The sequence below is a fragment of the Tupaia chinensis genome, unplaced genomic scaffold (assembly GCF_000334495.1).
Source record: "Tupaia chinensis unplaced genomic scaffold, TupChi_1.0 Scaffold000634_1, whole genome shotgun sequence".
NCBI classification, from domain to species: domain Eukaryota; kingdom Metazoa; phylum Chordata; class Mammalia; order Scandentia; family Tupaiidae; genus Tupaia; species Tupaia belangeri.
This window is the reverse complement of record NW_006160154.1, coordinates 1,998,155-2,024,584: the sequence shown is the minus strand read 5'-3', so window position 1 is coordinate 2,024,584 and position 26,430 is coordinate 1,998,155. Positions and strand designations below refer to the sequence as shown.

The 26,430-nt window shown below is 39.6% G+C and overlaps 1 pseudogene; it reads right to left on the bottom strand.

The window, feature by feature from the left end:
• Nucleotides 1–11,770: 11,770 nt before the first annotated feature.
• On the bottom strand, nt 11,771–12,103 carry LOC102490110 (SRA stem-loop-interacting RNA-binding protein, mitochondrial pseudogene; annotated as a pseudogene).
• Between the last annotated feature and the right edge of the window lie 14,327 nt (nt 12,104–26,430).

Sequence of the window (26,430 nt, the reverse complement as noted above, 5' to 3'; positions counted from 1 at the left end):
TTCTTCAACCACCACCACTCTTTCACTGCATGAATTTTTTTTTCCTTTTTTTTTTCTTTGGAGAGGTTTTTGCTATAGGGCACGTGTGCTCGCCAGACAGACAGAGAGAGACAGAGAGATAGAAAGCGAGAAATCACCCCCCAGAGAGGATGGCCACGCCGCAATCCCTTCTCCTCCATTCTCCTCTCGGAATCTTGGGCACGCACGCACACGCCCCTGGCGTGAGTTTAAGCCACCGGGTCCGGGACTCGAACTGCTGTCGACTACGTGGGAGTCCAGGGACATAGCCATTATGCTAACTGCTAGTCCCACTGCATGAATTTTTGAGGTAAAGCTTCTAATATGTGTCACACACATCCTGGAAGAAATTATCTCTCTCTTTTTTAAATATAGTTTTATTTTTGGAGAGACAAAGAGGATTCCTTGACGGGGGTTCATCATGTTACAATCCCTTCCACCCAGCCCAACAGCTACTCAGGATCTTGGAAACAAGTATAACTGGTATGTTTCCAGGTTATTTACTCAGGATTTGAACCTGAGGTTGGCTATATGGCCTCTAGAACAGTACATCAGTACCCTACCACCTATGCCAAAACAACTGGGTCTGGAAGGGAGTCTTAAATGAAAAATGGCAGAGATACTATGAGCAAAATCCACAGGACTGAGAAATGGGAAATCCAAATGAGCTTCACCACCCCCCAGCCAGTGGTCTTAGTAAGTCATTAGCATTATTCAGAGGATGGTCATAACCAATATGTGACATAGCTCACTTGCATAGAGCACTACTCCATGTGTTGAGCATTCTTCTGTGTGCTGTGCACGAATTGCCCCAGAAGAACACTATTCCTTATCTAGTCACCAAGTCCTGTCAGTGAAGTTATCAACTGGGGCTGAAAAGGCTGGCCTAACTGCAAAGATCACCAAGTGATTCACAGCTACCCCAGAGCCCATGACTTGAACCAGAACACACCTTCTCAGGTCTATTAAGTGACTACAGGTCACTTTATGCATTAATGGCTTGAACATTTTTTCATCTATAAAATGAGGATGACATAGACCTTGAGCTACGAGGGAATGAATTAAATGGGTTATGTTTAATATACCTCATGTCTTCGAAGGTATTCTATAGGTGCTAGCTGGACATTCTCTTTCTTTCTTTGTGAAGTTAGAGAATCCTGGGTTTTAGTCCAACTGAACATCAGTTATATCAGACACAATGTGAGTTGTTGCAAGGCTAAATAATGCATGGAAACACACATCTTGAGGATTTGGTAATAAAAAGACTTTCCCGCTACTTACAAATTGCATGTGCATTTCAAATACATAGTGTTTCAGAAGCCAGGCAGTAGGACAGTGACGCTCTGTCAGGCTGACCTACAATGGGAAGGTGCTGGTCTCATGTCCAAAGATCTCCTTCAGTATGCTTGACTTGTGTATTCCCATGATCAAGCCTGGGCCGAAGCTGCATCAAGACCCTGTTTGGAGTGTTCTTCCTCTCACTCTCTCCTTCTCACACGTGAAAGAAATAAATAAGCTTTAAAAAAAAAAAAAAAAAGGTTCTAGTGCCAGCCAGTGGCATAGTGGTTAAGGCAGCTGAATCCCATATGGCCAACTACACTGCTTGAGTCCCAGGCCTGATGGCTTGAAAAACACATGGGCACATGTTTGTGACCAAAATCCCAAAAGGAGGGAGAGATGGAGGAAAAAGGATTTATTGTGACCATTCCAATGGGAGGCGCTTTCTCTCTCTCTCTCTTTCTCTCTCTCTTGTGAACACATGTGCCCTCTGGAAAAATTTTTAAAGAAATCCTAAATCTAACTTTTTATCTTTCCTCCAAAGCTTCATCTCTTTTCTGCATCCCTCATCTTTTTTTTTTTTTTTTTTTTGGAGAGGTTTTCGCTATAGGGCGCGTGTGCTCGCCAGACAGACAGAGAGAGATATAGAGACAGAAAGTGAGAAATCACCCCCCAGGGGGGATGGTCATGCCACAATCCTTTCTCCTCCATTCTCCTCTTGGGATCTTGGGCATGCACGCACACGCACCTGGCATGAGTTCTAAGCCACCAGGTCCGGGACGCAAACCGCGGTCGAATACATGGGAGTCCAGCGACATAGCCATTATGCTAACTGCTGGTTCCCTCTGCATCCCTCATCTTAATGGCACCATTCTCCATTCCCAAATCTCAGAGGACTGCTTTGCAATTTCTCTAGTGGGGATCCTTCCTCAAGCTCAACTCATCACTAAGTCCATCCATCCTCCAATGATTTTTTTTAAGTCCTTCATTTTTCATAACAGCTATCACGGAGGGTTCTAATGTGTCCCCCCTGCTAAGAATATCTCCCCACCTCCATTTATCCTTCCAATTACTTTTTTTGTTCTTTCTTATACCCAAATATTTTGCTTAAATGCTTTCCATGGCTCCCTACTTCACAAAAGATAAAGTCAGGAGATTTAGCAAATCAATTCAGAATTCTGAGACCTCTAAAAGCTGGCCCAAACCTGGTCCTTATATCTAAATTCCTGTCCATTTCTCACCAAGGCAGCCTTCCCTCAAATGTGTCCTGCACTTTCTTAATTTCTTGCCATTGTTCATTTTCTTCTAGATAAAGAATTGTTTATCCTCCAACAATCAGTTCAACTGTAAAACGTTTCCCATTTTACTATGCCTTACCCATGTCAATATATATGGAATTTTCATTTCTAATATCTGTCATTAAAAAACATTTCAAATAAAGATGAGAAGATAGCATAACACCTACCTAGATTTAACAGATAGCAGTTTTGTCATACAAACTTTCTACTCCCCTTAAAGAAGTAAAATGTTACTGACCCAGCCCAGAGTTTCCCCCATCTTCTTCCTCCTTCCTTAGAGATGCAGGTTGTTTTGAAGAGTGTATGTATTGTCCCTATTTTAGACATGCTCAGTACTTTTTTTATTCGCATGAACCAGTATAAATAATTAAAGATTTCTTTACCACTTCGGAGCACAATTAGGCTCAGTAAAATGTGAGGGAACAGGCTCATTGAACAAAGTCTTGTTCATTTCAGATCAGCACCCAAACCTTCTTTCGATCCTATCTCATCTCAGCCACAAATCAGGAAACAGAGGCCAAAAGCTTCACCCTGGTATCTACCAAGTTACTGACCTCTGACCTCAGCAGTTCCTAGCCAATAACAAGCTACAGCTGCAAAGCCCTTCCAGATCCAGAGTAAGTTACTACTTTTTCTTCTTAAATTGTAAACTGTTTATGATACTTCATGAAATATCCATTCCAGTGTTAAGTAGACAGAATGCTTTCTATAGGAAGTAAACCCTCATAAAAATGTTTAATACAAGTGTTAAGTAATTCAGCCATGCTGAAAAATAAGCTTCCTTTATAACAACATAGTTTATGGGGAAAAGAGATTGGGATATAGTGATCCACAGCTATATTCTAATCATTCATTTGCAGGACTTGGAAAGACCATCCAAAAGAGGGAGACAATCAAGCCAGCTATCTGTGACCTTGTAAATAAAAATAAATCATCGATGAAATTCAACTGTCCGATTTATTCTTTTGGGTTTATTTTCCTGTATTTTTACTGAATTCAGTGAAATGGTTTGTGTATGTCATCACAATTTGAGAATGTGTCTTCACTATACCAAAATAAATCATGAATCACTAATTCAGAGGGAAAAAAGAGAAAACCAGCTGTTAATCAGCATGACCCAGTAGTGCTATTGAATCAATTCTATGCTGAGGCAAATCACACAGGGTGGAAATGTATAAAAATCTTCCAGTCTAGAAATCCACAAATCACTTCTCATTCCTTCCTCTTACAAATATTTTTTCTCATAATTTTTGGAAAATCTCAAGGATAAGATACCAAAGAGTTGGGGCCAGCAGTTAGCGTAATGGCTATGTCACTGGACTCCCACGTAGTCAACCGTGGTTCGAATCCCGGACCCAGAGGCTTAAACTCACGCCAGGCGCGTGTGCATGTGTGCCCAAGATCCCGAGAGGAGAATGGAGGAGAAGGGATTGCGGCGTGACCATCCCCCCTGGGGGGTGATTTCTCACTTTCTGTCTCTCTCTGTCTGTCTGGCGAGCGCACACATCCTATAGCAAAAACCTCTCCAAAAAAAAGAAAAAAAAAAAAAGATTCCAAAGAGTTGCTACATGTGCAGCCTTAGCTTTTTTTTTTTTTTTTTTTTTTGGAGAGGTGTGTATACGGTGAGATATGCTATGAAGTATGTATAATAGTAAGTGTAGCATATGTACATGCTTGAGTGTGTTTATGTACGTGACATGGTGTGTGTTTATATGCATTCATGGGTATGTAGATATGCAAGCAGGATGTATGTGTGTAATATGTACAGTATATGTATGTGTGTGGTATGTGGTGTATATTTGTGTGTAGGTGCATGGTGTGTGTGTTGTATGTGTGTATGTGGTGTGCATGTGTGGTGTATGAGTGGTATTTGGTGTATGGTGTATGTGGTGCTTATAATAGTTTTTTGGTGGCCATAGAAGCAGCAATAGCTGAGTATAGTCACAATTGTTTAGGTATGCGGACTATCATCACAATGCAAAAAAATCATAGCCCTTTTCTAGTAAGAGGAGCTAAGGAGAGAGGCTGAGAAACTGGAAACCTTCTTGTTTTGGCTATGGAAGAAGAAGAAAACCTGAAATGGCTTTACACACTGAAGGAACCATTATTCACACAATTCATACATCCTCAGAGATTGAAGAGATGGTTGAACTTCATGCCATTTTGCATCTGGTCCCTCAAGGCCTCCCGGAGTTGAGAAGAAATGTGCTGCCCCTCCTGAGACCCAGTCAAGTTGTCAGCTGGAAAGACCCAAAGTTGTCTAGCAATTGAGCCCTCCCCGGTTTGCAATGCTTTAAAAGCCTGGCCTGGAAAAGCTATGATCATTCGAAATCTCATGAAAATGAAATTAAAGAACTCATTATTTTGATGCAAAAATGTTGAAATCCATGAATATATATATTTTTTAATGAACATATTTCATGAACTTTTTAAAAACCTCTCGTACTGACAAATTCTTCAGAGGAAGAAAGATGGTGTTGTCGATAGAGTGCCTACTCTAACTAGAAAGACAAAGAGGAGAACAGAGAAAAAAGAATGTGGACTATCCGGCTACCTATTCTGCAGAAGTGAATGTTAACTTAGAGTCAGTCTCTGACTTGAGATTCCTCTTCTCCTTCCTAAATAAAGACAGTATTACTACCTCACTGGGATGCTGAAAAAACACTGAAGATGAAGAAGCTTTGTGAGATGTTAATAATGATAACCATCAATCTGAACTTATATAAATGGAAAAGTGGTTAGCTGTGTAATTGAAATTGACAGTTTCCATGTATGAACTTTCAACCTCATTAACCATCCAAATTCTACGTGCTTTCCATTGCAAGTAAAAGTGTTAGAATCGACTAAGGGAGCAAACAGCACTAGATTAAACTAAGGAGGCAATATATTCCTAGAGTTTCAAGAGCATACGTAATGCTGAGGTGGGTCCAAAGTCTGAGAAATATCTTAAATCATTTGAGTCCCATCAGGAAGACTTCCTGGACTACCAGATCTTAGTAAATTCTCATTTTCTTTTTTAATAATTTTTCTAGAGGGCACATGTACTCACTAGAGTGAGACACGGAGGGAGAGGAAAAATTTAAAAAGCACCTTCCATGAGGAACAGCTACACACACAATCCCTTCTCCTTCATCTTCTTCCTTTTGGGATCTTGGGCACACATGCACACATACCCAGTGTATTTCTCAAGTAATCAGATCCAGGACTTGAACTGTATACTCAACCATTTGGGAACCAGTCACTGTAACCACCATTCCATGGACTGGCTCAATTTCCCTTAGTCTTAAAAGCATATTCTATTATTTTCCTTCACTATTTCTTTTCTTTTTTTTTTTTTTTTAGAGAGAGAGAGATTTTTGCTATGGGTATGTAGATATGCAAGCAGGATGTATGTGTGTAATATGTACAGTATATGTATGTGTGTGGTATGTGGTGTATATTTGTGTGTAGGTGCATGGTGTGTGTGTTGTATGTGTGTATGTGGTGTGCATGTGTGGTGTATGAGTGGTATTTGGTGTATGGTGTATGTGGTGCTTATAATAGTTTTTTGGTGGCCATAGAAGCAGCAATAGCTGAGTATAGTCACAATTGTTTAGGTATGCGGACTATCATCACAATGCAAAAAAATCATAGCCCTTTTCTAGTAAGAGGAGCTAAGGAGAGAGGCTGAGAAACTGGAAACCTTCTTGTTTTGGCTATGGAAGAAGAAGAAAACCTGAAATGGCTTTACACACTGAAGGAACCATTATTCACACAATTCATACATCCTCAGAGATTGAAGAGATGGTTGAACTTCATGCCATTTTGCATCTGGTCCCTCAAGGCCTCCCGGAGTTGAGAAGAAATGTGCTGCCCCTCCTGAGACCCAGTCAAGTTGTCAGCTGGAAAGACCCAAAGTTGTCTAGCAATTGAGCCCTCCCCGGTTTGCAATGCTTTAAAAGCCTGGCCTGGAAAAGCTATGATCATTCGAAATCTCATGAAAATGAAATTAAAGAACTCATTATTTTGATGCAAAAATGTTGAAATCCATGAATATATATATTTTTTAATGAACATATTTCATGAACTTTTTAAAAACCTCTCGTACTGACAAATTCTTCAGAGGAAGAAAGATGGTGTTGTCGATAGAGTGCCTACTCTAACTAGAAAGACAAAGAGGAGAACAGAGAAAAAAGAATGTGGACTATCCGGCTACCTATTCTGCAGAAGTGAATGTTAACTTAGAGTCAGTCTCTGACTTGAGATTCCTCTTCTCCTTCCTAAATAAAGACAGTATTACTACCTCACTGGGATGCTGAAAAAACACTGAAGATGAAGAAGCTTTGTGAGATGTTAATAATGATAACCATCAATCTGAACTTATATAAATGGAAAAGTGGTTAGCTGTGTAATTGAAATTGACAGTTTCCATGTATGAACTTTCAACCTCATTAACCATCCAAATTCTACGTGCTTTCCATTGCAAGTAAAAGTGTTAGAATCGACTAAGGGAGCAAACAGCACTAGATTAAACTAAGGAGGCAATATATTCCTAGAGTTTCAAGAGCATACGTAATGCTGAGGTGGGTCCAAAGTCTGAGAAATATCTTAAATCATTTGAGTCCCATCAGGAAGACTTCCTGGACTACCAGATCTTAGTAAATTCTCATTTTCTTTTTTAATAATTTTTCTAGAGGGCACATGTACTCACTAGAGTGAGACACGGAGGGAGAGGAAAAATTTAAAAAGCACCTTCCATGAGGAACAGCTACACACACAATCCCTTCTCCTTCATCTTCTTCCTTTTGGGATCTTGGGCACACATGCACACATACCCAGTGTATTTCTCAAGTAATCAGATCCAGGACTTGAACTGTATACTCAACCATTTGGGAACCAGTCACTGTAACCACCATTCCATGGACTGGCTCAATTTCCCTTAGTCTTAAAAGCATATTCTATTATTTTCCTTCACTATTTCTTTTCTTTTTTTTTTTTTTTTTAGAGAGAGAGGAGATTTTTGCTATAGAGCATGTGCACTTACCAGAGAGACAGAAAGTGAGAAATCACCTCCCAGGTGTAATGGCCACACCACAATCCCTTCTCCTTTCTCCTCTTGGGATTGGGCATGCATGCACATGCACCCGGCATAATTTTTAAACCACCAAGTCTGGAACTCTAACCATGGTTGACTTGACTATGTGGGAGTACAGCAATGTAGCCATTGTGCCATCCACTGATTCCCCACTGTAATTTTTTTTTTTTAATACAAGGTCTTCAAGAAATTCATGGAAAGTGTGTGTTATGATACATGGGTTTCAAAGATTTTTTTGTACCAAAAAAAACTTCATACTTTAATCCTTTCTTTCCACAAGCTTTTGAAGTCCTCTTGTACATCAATAACTTTCCTCACTGTTATTCATAGATAATAATTATCTATGTTCCCTGATAAACATTAAACTCTATTTTGTCCTTCTTTGAACAGTGCCTAGAATGGGCATGGCCATAATAGGTACTTAATTAAAATCTGTGGAATAAATAAATGAATGAATATTGGTTGCATGTTTTGGTAACATGAAATGGATCATTGAGGGACTAGCAGTTGGCTTGGTGACTATGTCGCTGGACTCCCATGTAGTCAACTGCAGTTCAAGTCCCTGACCTGGTGGCTTAAACCTCACACCGAATGCATGTGTGTGCATGCCTAAGATCCCAAGAGGAGAATGGAGGAGAAGGGATTGCGGCATGGCCATCCCCCCTGGGGGGTGATTTCTCGCTTTCTGTCTCTATGTCTCTGTCTGTCTGGTGAGCATACATGCCCTATAACAAAAACATCTCCCAAATAAATAAATAAATAAATGGAGCATTGAGATCCAGAGCAAGTACTAAGAGGTTTTGTTCTTTGCACTGCTCAAGTAATCACTCTGGCCTTGGCAGTTAGAGAAATAGGTTGGCTTCAGTGCATGGGACAAGATTCCCAGCTACATGGCACTCTCCCAAAATGACTGGTGAAGATCCACCATACAAGAACCTGTAGGAGATGCACCTCAAGAAGAGAATATCTGACCTATTCAGCTGAGGGTTTCTGAACATGTTAAAGAAAAGAGTACACTAACTTGGATAGAGGACTTACATACTTTCGAAATGACAGAGTGGTTATTCTTTTCACCACCAGCTACAAAGTGGAAGTACCAATTTTATATGTGATATAAAACAGAATAGTTAAAACTTAGAGATAAAAATCACTATTTGTTCTAAGTCAATCTTTTCCTAATTTTAGTAAAACATTTTTAAAGAATTATTTATTTAATTATATTGTCATTATTATTTAACTTGCATTAGGGTACAGGAACTCACCAGAGAGAGATGGAGGAAGAGAGTGAAAGTGAGAAAGAAAGCCACCTGGTCCAAGATTTGAACCATGGTCAAGCATGGAAGTCTATCACCTTAACCACCATACTGGCCCCAGTAAAACATTTTTTTCATTCTAGATTTTACCTTTAACCTGTCTGTGGGATCATTTGTAAAATCCAAATGTCAATGTTCCGGGTTGGACTTCACAGGGCCCTATTTTCTTCCAAGTCTTTGACACCTATATTTTAATACCTTATTACCTTTCGGTTATCGAAATAGTTTTAACCACTGCTACTGATTGAAGGTTTGTATCCTCCCCAAACTTCTGTGTTGAAGCCTACATCCCCAATGTGATGGTATTAGGAGGTGGAATCTTTGTGAGGGAATTTGGCCATAAAGATGGAGCCCTTGTGAATAAGATGAGAGCCCTTCAGAGGAGAGACAGGAAAGAGAGGATTGCTCTCTGCCCTCTGCCATGTGAACACACAATGAGAAGATGATCATCTCCAAACTAGGAAACGGCCTTCATCAAATACCAGCTCTGCCTGCACCTTTCCAGCCTGTGGAAAGGTGAACTGTGAGAAACAAGCTATTGTTGTAGCCATCTTCTCTGCAGTAATTTCTTAGAGTAGCCTGAACTAAGACAACCATCATTCCCTTGCCAGAAAACATTGACTATGCAAATAAACCCATTTAAGGAACCAGATTAGTTTCCTTTCAGAGACCTGCTATTTGTACTAATGTTTTAAATCTTAGGTAAGCAGCAAAGTTTTTTACCAACACATGAAAGACATCACTACTTAAATAATCACCTTCTTAGGGCAAATATCACTATCTTACAAAAAAAAAATTAGTAAATATTTCTTGCACATTTTTGATATTGCAACAAGTGTCTGCCTGATTTCCTGATTCACAAAGTAAGTAGAAGTCTAAACACATAGGACCCAGAGGCTGGTGTGTAACACCAAAATTCCTGATGCAGCAGGTGCTTCTCAGATGCCTTGTCTTCCAACCCAGCCCTTTGACAGACCCAGTTTTTCAGAAAAGCACAGTCATTTCAACAACAGCACCATTCAGAACAACTTCACTTATTCAAAGCCTTTCTGATAGGACCTCCACTTGGCCACTTCAAAGATACCTTTGCCAGTGACAGCTCTTCTGTGGTTGTATCAGGATAATCTAAACACTTCTAGGTTAACCCACTCGAGTTGCCATTCAGAGACCCCAGCACATGCAAGACTCAGGATTGGCCCTGAAGTGCTTCCCAATTGCCATGTTGGCACAGTCATCCTTCTTTTCGGCTGTGGTATAAATTTCAGTCTTTTTCCTCGAGATTCTCAGGCCAAGGAATCTAGCCTTACAAAAGAGATATAAAAATGCACAAACACGTATCACACAGTCACATAATCGTATCCATCACTAAAATTGCAATTCTTAAATTTAAAAAAAATGTATCACACAAGCTGGCCTCATTTTCTACATCCTGTGTGGTCCTTGAATCTCAGGTTTCTGTGATATCTATCTCTGGATATTTGAAGCAAGGAATCTGGAATAAAAATGGCCTGAATTTGAATCCCAACTCAGCCAGTTGACCTGGTTTTATCATATCTTAGCCTGGATATTTGATTAGACTCTCACAGAGGCCAGTCATTTATAGCTTCTACAATTCCTGCAAGGTTCTAGACTGTTAGGTTACCAATAAGACAAAATGGCTCCAAGCCAAATAGCACAAAGTCCCTGGACATAGAGAAATATAAAACATTGCGGCTCAGCTTTCATATTAATGCATAACTATACTTTTTGCTGTAGTTTAAATGTGCCCCCCACCAAAAAAAAAAAAAAATTCATGTGTTAAGATGTATTGAAATAGTGTTGACAGTATGAAGACATAATCTAATAATGTTGTTGTAGGATGGTGTCTTGGAAGTTATTAGATATCAGGGTGTGGCCACCAAGAATGAATCAAGGTGGGTTTATGGAGACAGAGAAAGATGCAGAGACACATGGACAGGGATGCTCTGCTCTGCATGTGCTCCTGCCCTCCGCCATGTGTTCCATCAGCAAGAAGGTCCTCACCCAATGTGGCCTCTAGACCTTGAACCTCCAAACTGTGAGCCTAATCAACTCCTCTTTTTATAAATTACCCAGGCTCTGGTAATTCTACTACTAGCCAAAGAACAGAACAAAATACTCATTTACTCCATCACTTAAGCTCTTAATGCTGTATCTTCCACATGTAGAATAGCATGCCTGTCTAAGATATGGCAAGCACTCCAAAACTAATCATTGCTTCTTCCAATCTGGCTACAGTTTCTAGATTTAGCAAGTAAAAATGCAATTTAATTCCCATTTTGGATAAACAACAGATAAATTTTCAGTGCAAATATACAAAGGGACTCCAAAGGGTTCATAGAAAAATGGCATTAAAGTACAAGTTTATTTTGGGGCAAAAAAAAAAAATTGAAATCCATGTATAGATTTTTCATGACACAGATTTTCCATGAACTTTTAAAAGACTTTCACCCTGCATTTCATGCAATTTGGGGGATATATAGTTTTATAGTTTTAAAAGGATCCATCTTTGATTCAAAATTTAAATATAGCTGAGTACTCTGTATTTTTTCAAAGCATTCTACACCTGAAACATGAAATTTCTTATCAGACTTTCAATGCTCAAAATAAGCTAGGTGCATGGGGAGGTGTTAGTTAAAGGAAACAAAGATTCAGTCATGCAAGATAAAATTTCTGGAGAAAAACTCTACAGTAAAGTGTCTATAGTTAACAATGCTATATTGTATTCTTTTTTGTTGTTGTTACATTTACTTTAATAGGCAATAACAGTCTCAAAAGTCTTTCTCTTCATCAGATGTTTGGTTCCCTTGAAAAACTTGGTTTTTGAGCTTGAACGTGGAGCTTTACGCCATCAATAATATGATTTTCCTGTTGTAGTTGCATTCTGGAGTTCTTCTTCTGAAGAAAAATGAATCCAACCCATACCTTTGTGAAAGCCAGTCTCTTTATTAAAAGGTACAGTGCACTTTCGTATGGCCAAACTGTGCAAAGTGTTCTCTCAGCTCACTCACCGCTGCGGTCCAAGGAATTTTTATGACAAAAGCAATGGGATGACTAATACCCATTCGCAACGCCACGGTTGCCCTTACTGCTGAGGCCACCATTTTCAAACTAAGGACTTTCCAACAATGCTATATTGTGTTCTTAAAATTTTCTAAGAGGGCGGAAGCTAGGTTAATATTCTTACAAAAAAATCAAAAGCCAATAATAATGATAATAAAGGTAACAGAAGAAAACTTTAGGATGTGATAGATATATTTACAAGGAGACTTCAAAAAGTTCATGGAAGAAATGGAATTCCACTGCAAGTTCATTTTGGTGCAACAAAAAGTATCGAAATTTACACAGTTTTTTTCATAAATAGCATTTCAATGAACTTTTTGGGGAACCCTCAATATGGCCTTGATGGTGTTGTGATTCACAGATGTGTACTTAGCCCCAAACTCATCAAGATGCATACATTAAAAGTGGACAGCTGTCTGTATGTCAATCATTATATTATCATTGATGATATCACCATGACTCCTAAACATGTTTAAGGTCACTACTTCAGAACTTTCTAGATGTAAAACATCTGATATATTTACTTATATACTTCAGTCAATTGCATGAAGTTTAACTTTTTTATGTGACTCATTTTTGGAAGCTCAAAATCCCAGTGAATAATCAAACTGCACTTATAATTTTAGATTCTTGGGGATCCATGTACTTTTCTTTTTCCTCTGAGGAGAATTTGGACTGTTAGGGAAACAAGATAAAGGCCCTCTTCTCAAACTTCCTTATTCCTAATCACTAGACAAGAAATTCCCCACATTCAGAACCGTTCCCTTTAAAAACAAAAAAGTCAACCTAGAAAGACAGTATTAGATAAATACACATTGTCGTTCCCTCAGGGAAAGTCTGGGGTTGGATCTCACATAGCTGGCACTGAGATGATCATAAAAAGACTGACATAATGCTATCCATTAAATGGCACAATCCCTACTCTCCCTGAGATACCCCCAGTCTGACACCAAGAAGCAAACATCAAGACTGGCTCCTTCACCAAAGAGAAAGCTTTTTTGGGGGTTGCTTAGCCACTCACACATACGTGGATAGATTTAGTAGCTGTCTCCTATGACTTCGATGCCATCTGAGAAACAGCAGGTGGTAGAACCACCCACCACACTGCTCAATGATAGATGGTATCTGTGTCTCACAGAGTGGCCTGTTCCTTTGTGGGATAAAGCAACATCTTTCCAAAAGACCAGAAAGCTTCCTCTTGGCCGGAGCATAGGTCCACTTGCCTGGCCAGCATGGGTTTCTGTGGGTACACAGCTGTCTAAATGGAGAAGGGAAAAATTATAGGGAAGAGACAAGCAACTAGCTAAAAAAGAAAAAGAAAGAGGCTAAATCATTTCTCTTTGGTTACAGCACTGCCACCTTCTTAGAGTGGAGGTAGGAGAAAGCACCGCTTAAAAATCTGCCATTTGCAAATAAGCAGACAGCATTTCAGGAAGCACTTTTTTAACCCTGCCACAAAAAATTGTTGACGGCTAAGTGCAACGTGTTGGAAATTCAAAAGGAGGGAGGTCGCCAGGCAGCTTGTCAGTTTAACTCTTTATTGGAGCACACTTAATGGGATTTTACGTTCAGCAATGTGAACTTTGAAATACTCAAGTTCAAGTTTCACCTGCAGAGTACCCATCTGTTTTCACTTCACTCTCAGAATTTCCATCTGCTCTCCTTTAGGCTCGTCTAATAGGATGCCCTGTTAGACTCTACTGCTTTCCCAGGTGCTAAAGTCATGGAAATTTTATGACATTAAAAAAAAAATTAAACTTTGGTCCTACAACTTACCTGTGGAAATTAATTCCATTGTATGACTGTGTTCCTTGAATGATATTTCCCAGAATGTCTGTTAAGAGCTACCATGGGTGTACATGGTGATAGTTTATTGCTGCACTTTGCGATGTCAAGAGCTTACAGGGAACCATAAGTAATATAGCCAAGCCAGAGGGCCGTGCATCGGGCCTTGCTTCATTGCTGACACTCAGAGATTCCTAATTCCAAGGTTAAACCTTGGAGATCAGATCCCAACTCTTGAGCTGAATGAGGGCTGTATGAACTTCTATGTCATGTCGGATATTCAGCGTGGCATGTCCCTAGGACCCAGAGCCACTGGGTCTTACATGAACTTCATGTAAGAATCAGGGAGTAAGAATACAGCCCTCTCAAGGCATGGGGCTGGCAGCCTGTCAGAGGTGGCTAGCGCCATAATACTAGTGTTTGAGACATGTTCGTGTCTGTGACTCATTCCTCTTGTTTCAGATCCTCCAAAAAGAATTCCACACGGGAAAAGCAGGGACCTTCCATATAAAGTCTGAGATGATTACTAGTGAGGCCCAAACAAGAAAGAAAAAGGAAGGAGCTAAATAAGGCCATAGTAAAGAACTTGAAGATTTAAAAAAAATAAAAAAATTAGTATGCCCAAAGGTCTCTGATATAGCCCTCTAGTTTAGCCCACATGTACTTGAGATGCTGATTCATTTAGCATAAGATGCTTTCATGTCAATCAAAGCTTTAAAAAGATCATGGCCATAGGTTATATAAGTGCAGATAGCAAGGGAGACTGCTTTGTGATATGATTTAGATAAACTCTAAATAGACTCAAGGTCTCCAAGGCACTGTCCCTTGTCCCAGCCCAGCCCAATGTGCCCAGTGTACTCATGAACTCTTGGTGCATTATGGCTTCCAAGAGCTCTGACCTCCATTCTCCTTAATAACTGTTCACCCTTCTACTCCCTGTGCCTGGGGATCCAGACTACCCTCTACAGGACCAGAGTGAACCAATGATATCCCCCTTCTAACATAGACAGGATAAGCTCTCCTTTTCTATCCTTTTATCACATCTTCCTTTTATATCAAACATCCTGCCCCCTTGTCCCTCTGCCATTAGAAGAAGTGATACCTTCTCTTCACATGCAGAACTCCCTGAGACAAAAATGCCTAAACTGACTTTCAGTATTCTACAGGAGGGGAGGAAAGAATTTAGACAATTCTTTTTCAGGCCTCAACAGGTTTTGGAGTTTAGAAAGCTACATACAGCTACTCTACTTACATTGAGAGTAACAAAAGAAAAGCCAAATTTTATGACTCAAAAAATGAAGTGTATCATTTTATTTAGCTTTAGTTCATTAGCCAATGATGAAAAATAAATCCCCCTACATTATCCTCTCTCTAAAGCTTTAGCCATGTCAGATGCCATCTTTTATCTCTTTTCGCTGATAATAGATATTCTGGAGAACACGTTCTTTCCATGCAACGATGAGATCAAGACAAGGATACATTCTTTTTGGAGAGGGTCATATTCATTTTTGGACTCATAATTCTTTTCAGCCAGAGAAACTTAAACACTTTTGTGAAACATACTCTTGAAGTTTATCTCATTTAACCTCAATGTTTAGAGGGAAAATAACAGCAGAAGCAACAACCACAAGAAAATCAAAACAGAACATTTGATGTGATCACAGCTGCAAGAGCAAAGAACTTTCCTGAAGTTTGAAAATGCCCTAACTTAGGAAAGCATAGCATACAGACACATATACAGTGAATTCTGAGAGTTCCGTCTGTTTGTCACATTGATGATCAGGATAAAAAGAGGAAGTTCTGAAGCTAGCATTCAATGACCAACAAGGCTTTGGTGGATCTGGGTTAGAAGGGAACCCACGAGTGATTATAATTTCATAAAAGTGAAAGATAAATACTTCCCTAGAATAACATTCTAAGTATGTAAGTTAGGCTTCTGTGGTTCACATACAAGAAAATTTTGAAATATTTGTGCAAGTATTAAGAGTGAAGAATGATTATAAATTAGTCCAGGGGGAAAACGTGTCCTTCAATGTACGAGAACTCTTCAAAAAGTTCATAGAAAATATAAAAAACTATGCATGATATCAAAATTTTTTGGCACCAAAATAAGCTCATACTTTAATTCCATTTTCCATGAACTATTTGAAGCCCCTTCATATTTCTCTGAAGCCTAAAATGTAAATTTTATAAGTGACATAGTAAGCCAGTCTTGTAGCATCATGCTGTGCAGAAGGAGCCAGACCCTACATGGCAGACCGCTGTTCAAATCCCACCCCAACAACTTGAAAAACATACAAGGCACAAGCGTGCATGCCCAGAATTCAGACAGGATAGAGAAATGGAGGAGAAAAAAAGAGTCTGATGTGACCAGGCCCTGCTGTGGAGGTTTTCTCTCTCTTTCTCACCCATTGGGAAAAAAAAATTACATAAAATTACTCTGAATTTAGAATAACATAATTTTGAATTTAGATTTCTACTAGTACCTCTATTAGCTAGCTTTGCTATCTGAGATTTATCAGCCTCAATCAGTAACTGCTTAAATGGGTTAGTGTAAAGCTTAAATGAGGTGACATTTGTAAAGTGCTTAATATACATAGTAAGTATTTAGTGTCTGGCACATATGTTCAGAAAAGAACATCTATTGCTTTATTATCATTATAAATCTGTGTTGTATACCTTACCTACCTTAACCCAGTACTAGTTCTTCTGACTAGTTTAGGCAAAAGAAACAAAAAATTGGTAGTCTGAGCACTAGATAAAGTAATATTTTTTAAAGAGCTGGCTCAGTGCCATGGGCCATCCCAAAATCAAATGGAGTTAAGTGATTTATTTTGGGTCCCAGAAGTCCTTTGCTAAGTGCCTCAGTACACTGAAATTCAGATCTTTCTCAAGACTCTTTCCAGTTCACTATTGTGATATTTAGATCGGAAAATTACAACAAGGTTTTTTCTTTGTTTTTTTTAACAGGGAAAATGAATTCATTAAGAAAGTTCTAGTCACATATATCACAAGACATCTGTTCATAACATATCAGACACATGAAAGTTCTGTATTCTCTTGTCAATTAATATACTTAAGTCAGCCTGAACCAACTACAGGAGCAATCTGTATTATTGGGGGTGGGGGAGACAATCAACTTAATCACTTTATACACACGGTCTTGGTCTTGATGCTTTCAATTAGGATGGAATCAAGTCATCAAATACTTCCAAATACAAAGAAAATTTTTGTGATGTCCTCATCTATCCATTAAGAGCTCAACTCAGGGTAACTCACTCATACCCTCAAACCCATACCAAATCTGCCACAGAGAAGTTGTCTCAGCCTACCACACTGAGGTCCTAGAGTCTAGTGGGATAAGATATTCTCATAGCCTCCAAAAGTCTTTAGCCCTGATGAGCCATTGGGTACAGTCCATACCTGGTACCAATGCCCTTGAACCGCTGCTGAGAGAACCGGTTTGTTCTATGCGGTACGACTTGAAATTCTAACCAGAATAATCCCTTCCGGAGGCTGCTTCCTTGCTTACTTTGGACAGACCAGGGCTATATTGATTCCTGTGGTGCTGGTGAAAGCAAAACAAATAAAATAACCACCCCGTTAGCCAATGTCTGCTCCCAAACCTCCCCTATTACACTGCAACAAGCAGTATGGGAAAAGGTGAAGGATAGGTTTAATTTCCACCCCCATCTCTACCCCAGCTTCGTTTTTCAGTCAGCAAAGACCCACGACTATATTCAGTTTGTAAAATAAGCTGTACTGTCATCCAGCCAGTTTCTAATTGGGGACTCTTTTGAGTAACTACCTGTTCCTTTGCTATTACAGTCCTTAACCCCACTCCCACCCTCTACCTATGTAGAGCCCTCCAAGGCTGCTGGGTACCTGCTTCCACTCCCTGTTAGTTCCTTTTCCCACTCAAATCCTAGTCCATTTCCCACAATCTGATAGAGGCCAAATGTCTTCTATTCTAAACAAATGTCTCCCATTTGAAGCTCCTGAAGGAGAAGACCCAATTCCCACAAGTGTGTTAATTGATTTGCCCAGGCTCAGCCTTAGATCCCCTGACCTAAGCCATTTTTATTACTTTGTCATGGAAAAGAGAAGAGAGGAACTGGTTTTCTGATTTTCGTTTATGCGATCTGTTTGTATTGAGTTTAACATCAAGATGAGTCCAGAAACCTTCATGTATTAGGCATAGAAGTCAGATGCCATGGATACAGAGATTGCTTGTGTGCCACCGAGAGGAAAATGTCAGACAAAAATGATGAGGATATTGAAAAATTGTTAAAATTTTATGGCAGGCTTCATTGTTTATGAAATTTATAAATATAGCCTGACTTATTTTTTTCTTAATAGGAACAATGCCGTCATTCCTCTGGAAATAATCATTGCAGTTGCAAATGATTCACCTCTTTCATAGGAAGAATAGCATTTATATCTATTGCAGTAAGGATCTAAAACTAGATCTGACAATACTCAATCTGCCGTCAAGCAACAAAATCATTGCATTTCTTAAGAAATGTTTCAATATTCAATTCACGAAACATCTCAACTATGTTAAAAATCACTGGGCTTTCAGATTATACTTTAAAAGTAAGGAATCTCAATGTCTTCCCTTTGCTGCTAGGAAAGAAAAAAAAATGACAGTCAAATGAATTATGATGAAGACCAAAAAAAGGTATCTATACCATCCTACGTGCATTTCTAACTGCGGTAACATTCAATGTAATAGCACCTACTAATACTACTATCTAATTCAGCGCATAAATGGGATAGCCCCACTGATTGAATGCTCACAATATGCCAGGTTCTATCTTCAAACATATTGTCTTTAAATTCCTTAATTGTCATGCACAGTAGATATTAATCTTTCTACTTCATAGATGATGGGAAAATGATCAGAAAGAATAGCCAAACTGCCTAGTTAAAACCTAGAATAGTAGATCTGATTCCAAATTCATTGTGTCTCCTGACATTTTCCAAATGAGTAAATGCCTTAGTACAAAAACTCAGAAAATATGTTTAACATAGACTAAAAAACTCATACCTTTCCATGGTGTAGAACCAGAAATAATAGGAAAGTAGTCATAATAACTTTCTTATACATTCTTCACCAAAATATGCTTTTCACTAACAGATCAATTTTATGAGAAAGGACAGAAATAACAGATGTAATGGGTATTTCAGTGATGGCTTACATTTTGTATGTACAACCACTGGTAATTATATTCAGATAAAAAAAGATAATTATATTTTACCACCATAGTTCTCCCCCAAAAAATTATCCCAAAACATTAATTCATTCACCTGAGGAAATGAAATCACTTTCAAATATCTTAAAAATACCCTCTCTGGGCCAGCTGATGGTGGGGCAGTATGTAACTAGACTTAGATGGGAAGGTCCTGGGGCCGCCCTGTTCATGCCAGTTAAGTGCATGCACATGATCCAGGCTGGCTGACGCAGGGGTAAAAAGCAGCACAAAGGCCCTGTTGGGATTGTCTGTCTCTCTGCCTCTGTCTCTTTGTAATTTTCTCATTGAAGAAATAAAGAAACTCAAAAAAAAAAAATAAATAAACCTTCTCCCATCTATAAGAAAAACATAGTTCTGGTTGTCGAAATAAACTTTTCACTTTTACATTCACTATATTACTATCTTGCAAAAATCAGATGATTCTTTACCTAAAAAGCAAACAGATCAAACTTGATATCCTTCTTCTAAAGCCATAGTTATTCTTCGTATTTGATGTGGTGGTGGTTGGGGTAATGAAACAGGGAAAGGTCAAACCCTCACACGACAAGAGTGATGACCTATTGGAATAACAGGAAGTGAAAACAAACTCAGCTCAGGGAGAAAGCAAATTAGCAAAGGGAACTAGGGGCCTGTGGAGTCTTCAGCCCAGTTCCAATTTTCAGTTCACTCCTACTTTGATTTCATCACCTTGCCATCTGATCTTCTGGTGGAATCAGATTGATTTCCAAGGATGAGAAAATTTACACTTAATTCCAATGCCTGAGGATACCCCAATGCCTGTTTATTTATGGAGGCTGTTGTTAGAAAGGCAAACAATTACTTGAAATGGCCAAGAGCTAGTGATTGTGACAATATTTTTGGTGACCTCAGAAGTGAAGGTTTCAATTCTTACATTCAGGATTGAATTACCACAATCACAAAAATAGCCAGGGGACTTTACTCCCATATGTTGGACAACGAGCAGTGTTTTTAAGGAAGCAAATCACTGTTCTTCACTTCCCCTCACTTTACCAGGTGGGGGTGGGAGGCAGAGGTACCAGTAATGGGGGCATCTTCTCTTGCTTTCCTAGAACTTACCTCTTAGCTGCTTTGCCATTTTCTAAAGGCTTTTTGGTTTTGCTTCCACTTAATTCCAATGCCTGAGGATACCCCAATGCCTGTTTATTTATGGAGGCTGTTGTTAGAAAGGCAAACAATTACTTGAAATGGCCAAGAGCTAGTGATTGTGACAATATTTTTGGTGACCTCAGAAGTGAAGGTTTCAATTCTTACATTCAGGATTGAATTACCACAATCACAAAAATAGCCAGGGGACTTTACTCCCATATGTTGGACAACGAGCAGTGTTTTTAAGGAAGCAAATCACTGTTCTTCACTTCCCCTCACTTTACCAGGTGGGGGTGGGAGGCAGAGGTACCAGTAATGGGGGCATCTTCTCTTGCTTTCCTAGAACTTACCTCTTAGCTGCTTTGCCATTTTCTAAAGGCTTTTTGGTTTTGCTTCTTTTTTTTTTTTTCATTTTTACCTAGAACAAGTCTGCCTTTGTTAAACTCAGCTCACTCAGTCCTTTCTCAAATTTAACAAAAGGTGTCATCACCTGTGACTTTTTGGGTTCACCACCTTTCTTACCTCTGAATACCCGCCCACCCACAAAAGGAAAAACAACAGTCACCTCAATAACACATTCTTTGAAAGGCTATGTTCTGAATGAGAAGGAATTTATAATAATTAACTAATTAATAAAAACTAATTTAACAGTTATGCGAGGATTTGAATCTATGAAAACCCATTAAGAGAGAATGTTAAAAATGATGTTTCTAGTAACACCTTTTAATTTTAGTTCTTTTACTTTAAGCTCAAACAAGAGAAAACTCTAAGAACCCACATTTAGATTACAATCTCCCAGGGGGTTATTGGTGTCAGTGTTCCATGTCATGGGAACCTGAAAGAATCATGAGGAATTAAAATAAATGAAGATGTGCTCCAAATTAATCATAACAGAACTACAAAGGAGAAAAACATTTCTAAAGGCTTCCCCAAATATTCCTAAGATAAAAATTACTTGGGGGGCAGACAGTGGTACAGTGATTTGAGCCTAGAGACTTTCCTGTACACCCTGAGCAAACTAAAGTCCATGATCTGGGGCTGTCTAGGGCTGGGATGGATTGCAGTATCAAGACTGTATCAGAAGTATTGCTCCTCTTTCCTCTCCTCTGGCTCTTTCTTTCTTGTTCATGGAAGAAGTAAAGTTTCTAAAAAGTTAGAAAGAAAAGAAACATCACATGTAAAAGAAAAATGCTCACTATGTATTTCATCTGCCTAATGAATGACTGGGGCATTGTACTCTAGACATGACCACATTAGAACAACAGAGACAATTCAGTGTAAAGTGGAAACAAATGAGTTTTTTATTTGAATAATCTATTGCTCTATGTGAATTCCCGCTGACTGAACCACTCCAATGACTACGTTTGCTGCTGGACAGAGAGAGAGCAAATTCTGATGCAGTGCTTGCTTTGTGCCAAGTGTCTTCCTGACAACTTGGCATGAATTCATCTGGCAATACTTAGCCTATTAGGTGACAGAATGATTCCCAAAAATGAAAAAGAGAAAAGTGTATTCTGATTCTGGGCCTGAAGGAATGAAGTGGTCAAAAGAATGGAGGCTGAAAGGGAAAAATGTTTGGGAACTGTGAGTAGAGCAGTTGCACACTTGTAGGAAATTAATGAGAACATAGTTTGCAATTGTTCTGGGAGGTCAGATTTGGGGCCTTCCTTAATGCTTATCCAGGAGTGGTCTATGTCCAGTGTTAGAAATGTACTAAAGATCAGGTGTTTCATATAATCTATGGGATAAAGACATGTAGTTCTCTTAGTTCTCTTGATATCAGTAATTATAAAGTTTTTGTTATGGGACCAGCAGATGGCATCACAGTAATGTTGCTGGACTCCCACATAATCAACTGTGGTTTGAGTCCCAGACCCAGCGGCTTAAAACTAATGCCAGCACATGTGTGCATGACCAAAATCCAAAGAAGAGAATGGAGAAGGGATTGTGGCATGGTCATCCCCTCTGGAGGGTGATTTTTTCCCTTTCTGTCTCTCTGTCTCTCTGGCAAGTGTACATGCCCTACAGCAAATATCTATTAAAAAAAAAAAGAGAGAGAGAGAGAGAGAGAAAGAGTTTTTGTTATTATCATGGTCATTCCTTGGAATGCCTATTATTAGAAAACAACTTTTAACCATGCTCTATCCCCTAAGACTCCCTCCTAGGACATAGAGAAATTTTTCTTTTTTTCTTTTTTAAAGTTTTCTTTAATTCAGTCAAGGTGTTACTGAGCGTCCTCCACAAAACAGGTACTGTGATGGCTGCAAAGGAAGGGACAGAGCCCAGACCAGCTTCTGTCCTCAGAGGCTCACAGCTTCTCCAGGCAGCAGGCCAAGCCAAGACTATCAGACCAAGTGAGTCCAGGTGCTGTGGAAAACAGAGTGTCTCCAAGTCAGCCTTAGTCAGGAAAGACTTTTCTCCTGGATACAAATACGTCCTTATCCAAGCTGGGTTCATTCCAGCTACTTCCCAGCAGAAAGACGATATATGAACACAAGACAAGGCTGAATTATCAGAGCCAGGTGGTGGTGCAGCCATAAAGCTACTGGTCCTGAGTTCATTTCCCAGGAACTCCCTGAGTATTCTGGACAAACATGTGACTGGGCCAGTCACCCAGACCAGCTGAGATGATCAGGAGGTGGATCACAGAGTGAAGACCCCACTGGGGGGTTTCTCTTTCTCTCTCTGTCGCTCATCGCTATCTCTCTAATCAAAAAACCAACTTTAAAAAATGCTGAATTGTCAATGCTGACTAAACAAGAGAAATCCTATAAAATTCATGAAATAGGTGAACTGTTCCTATATAAGAAACAAAGCAAATGATTATCATTATTATTATTTTGTAAAATGAATGAATCCTAGAGAATATAATATCTAACATTTTTATGAATATTGTTTTCTCTTTTTGTTGTTATTTACTAATAAGTAAACATAAAGTAGTCTCAATATTGGGACCAGCAGCTAGCATAATGGCTATGTCGCTGGACTCCCATGTAGTCAGCTGCAGTTCGTGTCCCAGACCCGGTGGTTTAAAACTCATGCCGGGCACGTGTGCGTGCGTGCCCAAGATCCTGAGAGGAGAATGGAGGAGAAGAGATTGCAGCATGGCCATTCCCCCTGGGGGATGATTTCTCGCTTTCTGTCTCTCTGTCTCTCTCTGTCTGACTGGTGAGCACACACATCCTACGGGAAGAAAAAAAAAACTCTCAAAAAAAAAGTAGTCTCGATATTAAAAATACTAAATAAGGGCTTACTATGTTTGCTCTGAGTATAGAAATTACAATTTATGAGAAAAACAATTAAAATGGGTTGGTTCAACTCAAGATAGCATGAGTATTAATGTAACTTTTTCCCTACCTTTAGTATATTATAAATGATTCAAAGAAATGTTTTACAAGATGCTTGTCTGGATCACTAAATGTTAATGCCTACAGAATATAAGAAAATATCTTGCCTTAATTTTAAGTAATTATCCTGCGTTTGCTTCATATGTCTACCATCTCATTAAGCCTGCGTGAAATGCATAATTACAATGCAGGTGAGCTTGCTTTACCAGTGTTAGCATGAAAGTCTCACATGTAGTCACTGTGAGGTCCCTGAGGGCAGAACCAGGACATACTCATCATTGCGCACGCCAGTCCTAGCCCAATGCCTGCGACATGGCATGAATTCTGCAAAGGATCACTGACTCAATCACAGAAGGAAGTCCTAATCATGTCAACTGCAGTTTCTCTCGGAAGGGGAAAGTGGGTAGCTACCAGGAATCATTTGTTTTCTTTTTCTTTTTTATTTTATTTTTTTAGGTTATGTATTCATTTCTTCCAGAAGCGAGAGAGACAGAGTAAGAGAGAGAGAGAAAAAGACAACACCATTAATAGGTTCTTGATGCCACAATCCACCCCTCATTTCAGCCATCTCTGAATCATGAGCACATGAGTGCCCCCATGCTCAGGAAGGTCTCTGGATACAAATCTAAAATCTTTCCATGTGAGTCAGTCTCAGAGAACACGCACCACCTTCCAGCTCTCTGAGTACCATTTATTATGGCCAATACTTCCTATCAGACCCCACCATCTCTCCACAGAATTATCTTATCAGACTCTTGGATTGAACTCAAACTCTAGTCTCACCCCTCTCTAATGGCCACTCCACCAACACATCAGAGTGATATTCCTGTTATGCCATCTGCTGATGTCTCTTCCTCATGTTCAGAATAAAACCCATGTTTTATTACACAGAGAACAGCTTATAATCACTATGCTCCCAGGTGAGGTACATCAACCTGACACGAAGCAACACCAAAGGGAGAGTGTGGAGATATTGCCATCTGTATGCAAGGCTTCTAGCGACAGAGATGTGTGGCCACCAAGAACATACTAGCAGGTATCCAACAACTGTCAGGGAACTAACTTAAGGACAATAGTCATTGCAGTATGAAAAAGAGAGAGAGAGAGAGGAAAACAGGCTTTGCAAAAGGAGACTTTGGATTGTCCCTGTGTCTCTCAGACTATGTTTTAGTAGAAGGCTATATGTATAAGAGAGAGAGGATAGCCAAATCCCCAAATAGGCCAGCTTTAGTCAGCTTTAGCTCTAACCCTTCCAAAGAAAGTAACCTGATGGCAACCAATTCACTTTTTGTATCATGCTATCTTTCTGTTTATGCTAAAAAGCGAGTACTAGCCAGTTGAAATGGTACAGCAGCAAGGCAACATTGCAATGTTGGGAAGGTCCTAGGTTAGCACCCTGAGGCCTCTCTGTGCACATTGGGTACACAAGCATATCCATGATCTGGGGTGAATGAGATCAGGGGTAGAATCCGAGCATAAAGATCCTGTTGGTGGTACCTGTCTCTTATTGTCTTCCTTTATTATGAAAGAGATAAATGAAAATAAACTTTTGGGCTGGCTCCATGGTCTAGTGTTTAAGGGGGCAGATCCACCATGGTTGACTGTGACTTGAATCCTGGCCTTGGCAGCTAAAGAAACATACCAAGGACATGTGTGTATATCAGAATCCCAAAAGGACAGTGAAATGGAGGAGCGGGCACTAAAGCATGACCATGTCCCATTGAGGGGTGATTTTACCCTCTCCCTTTCTTTCTCTGGGTAGCACACACATCCATAGAGATAATAATAATAATAAAATAAAGAGCCCTGGGGACCAGTAAGTCACATGGTAGTTAAAGCCTTAGACTCCACATTGCCTACCATGGTTCAAGTTCCAGAACTGAGAGCTTAAAAATAACACCAGACACTTGTGCATGTATGCCCAGAATTCCAGGAGGAGATTAGAGGAGAAGAGATTATGATATGGCCATCCCCCTGGGGGATCATTTCTCACTTTCCCTCTCATAGTCTCTCTCTCTCTCTCTCTGTTTCTCTCTTGTGAGCACACATGCCTTCCAACAAAAGCCTAAAAAGTAAATAAATTAATTAAATATAAATAAATAAATAAACCCAATTATTCTGCTATGTGAGTGAACCACCTGTCTAAATCCTAAAATGATGTTTCTCAATTCATGAATCTCTGATAAAAGTCACTTATATCTTTAAAGTCAATTAGTTGAAATGTTGTCTTTTGACACACTATATGAACAGAGTGGTGTGAATTAAATAAGAAAGAAATTGGAATAAGATGATGGTGCAGCAATAATGCACCTGGACCCGTATGGAAAAGTCCTGGTCATCACAGTCTGAGATTGCTCTGTACATGCCAGGCATGAATACATGTGCCTGTGATCCTGGCTGACTGAGGCTGGGGGTGGATCACAGTGTGAAAACCTCACTGGGGATACCTGTCTCTCTCTCTCTCTTATAGAAGAAAAGAATAAATAATTAAAAAAAAAGTTTTTAGGAAGAAAGAATGAAGAAGAAAAGGAGGAAACCAGGAGTATGGGGACCATATGGAGTCTGTAATGATGACCCAGCTGAGAAATGCTGCTCATATTAAAAAGACAGACACATCTGGGAACCAGCAGTTGGCGTAATGGCTATGTCTCTGGACTCCCACGTAGTCGACCACAGTCCCGGACCCAGTGGCTTAGAACTCACACCGGGCGTGTGTGTGTGCGTGCCCAAGATCCCGAGAGGAGAATGGAGAGGAAGGGATTGCAGCGTGACCATCCCCCCTGGGGGGTGATTTCTCGCTTTCTGTCTCTATGTCTCTCTCTGTCTGTCTGGCGAGCGCAGGCACCCTATAGCAAAAACCTCCCCCCCCCAAAA